This window comes from Physella acuta, unplaced genomic scaffold, assembly GCF_028476545.2.
Source record: "Physella acuta isolate Inbredline_101_S28 unplaced genomic scaffold, ASM2847654v3 ptg000574l, whole genome shotgun sequence".
Taxonomy (NCBI): Eukaryota; Metazoa; Mollusca; class Gastropoda; family Physidae; genus Physella; species Physella acuta.
Window position 1 is genome coordinate 22863 of NW_026732093.1, and position 3417 is coordinate 26279.

Sequence of the window (3417 nt, forward strand, 5' to 3'; positions counted from 1 at the left end):
ATACATATTGATGCCCATTAAAGAAATTAGGCCACACAACTTGATGCATATTAAAGAGTTTGGCGTTACAACATGATACCTCTGACTGAAAGAGTTTGGCCATACAACTTGGTTTCCCATTAAAAAGATTTGCCATACAATTAGATAACCATTACAGAGCTTAGTCAAACAACGTGATACCCATTAAAGAATTAGGCCCTACATCTTGAGGTCTACTATTAGTAGGTAGTCCAAACTGGCGAAAAAGTGCGTTTTAGGGTCAGTTTTTGCGGTTTTCAAAAAAAAAATTTCACTACTTCTAGTTGTCCTATAAGAATAAAAATTATATGTCAATAAAGTTTAAGTCTTTATCTGTCGTAATCTGGTATTTTTATATCTGTAACACATGTCTGAATGTGTTTTATATTTGTTTGAAAAGTATCAGTTACGTCAACAAATTTCACCGTTTTGCGTGTACCGATCGACCCCACACTGTTTTATTTGGTCGCGGCTTCGCGACGAAGCATCGTAGAAGCATAATCTTAATGTCATTTTAAAGATCGAATTCTAGGCTATCGTTTGATGTATAAATTGAAAAAATAACTTGTTTATTTCATTTAAAAAATACAGATTTTAAACTTTAAATGACGATATATACACGGAAACAAACTAATTCTGTTTCAATTTTTACACCGATGTAAAGTTCAGTTTTATAACTACTTTGTGTTGTAAATTCAAGTATTTCTGATTTACGGTCGCGAAGCCGTACCCCCAATAAACATATAACCCTCGAGTCGACTTTCAGCCCCGAGTAAGTTGCTCGCCGAACGGTTTTAAAGGTTGACGACCGATGATGCTAAACGGATTTTACCCTTGCTAGAGCCTTCAAACAAGTTGTAAGTATCATTTTTAAAGTTTCATTTCCATTTTAATAAATGAATTTTAAGTTTGAATGTCAGTTTGGTTTAATTAGTACACGTTATTAATGTAAATTTGAACGCTTCAAGTCCACGGTTTTAGCGTGTGAACTACGCTTGTACACAGGGTGTGTTTAGACGTGAAGCTATTTAATTCAGGACATTCTAGGGACTTAAAATATAGATGCACTTAACTATTAGATGCTAGTGTTTACTAATTCTTTAAAATCTATTGACTGGGATCAATGATAGGGTCGTATTACTACAGTTAATCTGGACTATCACGTCAAAACTATGAATCGACAAATTCAAAATGGCCACCAGACTATCCTGGTTACTATGTGGACGAACTCAATTATTTACAGGGAACGAAGGTTAAATACTTATAAAATATTAATGAAACACAAAAGAAATGTATAATTATAATAACTATACATTTTTATCGATTTATTTAAAACAAAAGACACTAAATTTTAAGGACTAATGTGATTAATTTTTTTTATTTTCTGTTGTGTGCTCTGATTCTGATTCCCCTGCTAAATAATGTGAAATGGTCTGCGCCAGTCTCCGTAATAAAATGTACCAGATCAATTTTTAGATGGTGGTGCAATTTATTAAGATTCTACATGTTGTGACTTAGTTTTAAATGTTATATTAGTTGTAAGTGTAAGTAGTACTAGTAGTATTTCTCATTATTTATTTATTTTATATGCATATAATAGTAACAATGAAGGACAGTTAAGTTGTCCTATAGGATGTTGAGAACCACAGTATGGCATCTTCATTATTGGATATCTCAACCAGTGTGGCACAAGCAACTAATATTTAAAATTTCATTCAGTAGAATTACTCTTAAAAATATATATAAAGTATAAATTACTTTTAACAAAAAGGTGTTTTCAGACTTTTTCATATGTTTCCAGTTATAGTCATAGGACAAATAGTAGGCCTACACAATAGGCTGGTAGTAAATTTAATTCTATTTTATTAATCACTAAATCAATTGTTTATTCCATAGCTGGAGACATTTACAGTGGCCTATCCAGAACTTTCCTTACAAGGGAAGGGAAGAAGGCCAAGACCCCACTCCCCCCTACAATTCCCAAAACATATTACTTACTCTTGATGCTCCACAAGATCAAGGTTGAGGGAAACAAGACGTACAAAGATGTGGAGTTGTAGTTTTAAAAACTGTTCCCCCAAAGCAGTTATCAACCGTATAGGTTTGAAAAGAAACCAAAGCATGTGGCATCAACTGCTGCATCACTTGTAGGCATCACGTCTTTATTAAACTACATTACATTACATTTACTCTACTAAATTTTGATTCTGTTTCTCCTGCACTAGATAACTGTGGTATTTTTTAAAATAATATTTTAACTCATGTGATTTTTGAAAATAATTAACACATTTTTCCACGTTGATGTTACCAACACAATAGTTTTAGAGTTATTCCAAAGCAAAAAAAAAAAAAAAATTGAATTTTTTTTTTTAATGAAAATAAAAGTGACCAAAACGCATTTTTGTCATTTTCAATTATTTTTTTACCTTAGAAAGACTCATTTTAGATGACTGAAAAAAATTGGGCATATATATTACAAACTTTGCAGCAACTTTACCAATTTCTACACTTCTATGTTATTTAGTTTAAAAAATATGGGTTCTCAAAAATGGCACTTTTTGAAAATCAGTTTTTTACCAAATTTTGCTTTTTTAAAAATCGCATAACTTTTTTATTTATTGAGATATTTTTATAAAATTTGTGGCATAGACCTTACAATTAAAAGTTCTTTCATGACATACTCACTCCAGAAGTCTGCAATCAATAGTTAATTTCAGTTTGGACTACCACTATGGATGCAACTTGACCTTCGGTATCGCAAATATCCGATGTCAGTACACGCGGAAATGCCCACATAAAACCAACTTGTGGGAACCGAACTCGCTTCTCTGTGCTCTAATACTCAAACTTGCCGTTCCCAAGCTCCATTTTGTTTGACAATTCGACACTATTTACTTCAGATACGAGGCGCAATGAATTTGATGAATCCGTATAATGTTTACTATATAACAGGGTTCTCAACCCCGTGACGATTTAAAATAGGTGGTGCCCGCCTCCCTACCGATGTTTTAGAATGTGCTCTAGAGTAAAAAAAGGTTGGGAACCCCTGCTATTTAATATATGTATTGGCTACTTCTATAGGTGCTTGTCCTATCAGCTACTTTTATAGGTGCCTGTCCTATTAGCTACTTTTATAGGTGCCTGTCCTATTAGCTACTTTTATAGGCGCCTGTCCTATTAGCTACTTTTATAGGTGCCTGTCCTATTAGCTACTTTTATAGGTGCCTGTCCTATTACCTACTTTTATAGGTGCCTGTCCTATTAGCTACTTTTATAGGCGCCTGTCCTATTAGCTAGCTACTTTTATAGGCGCCTGTCCTATTAGCTAGCTACTTTTATAGGCGCCTGTCCTATTAGCTACTTTTATAAGTGCCTGTCCTATTAGCTACTTTTATAGAC

At 33.4% G+C, this 3417-nt stretch overlaps 1 long non-coding RNA gene across 1 annotated transcript; it reads left to right on the forward strand.

The window, feature by feature from the left end:
• Positions 1-226: 226 nt before the first annotated feature.
• LOC131946904 (uncharacterized) lies at positions 227-2170 on the forward strand. Its single transcript, XR_009387805.1, has 2 exons — positions 227-875; positions 1915-2170. It is a non-coding gene; the product is annotated as an uncharacterized LOC131946904 (long non-coding RNA).
• The last annotated feature ends 1247 nt before the right edge of the window (positions 2171-3417 follow it).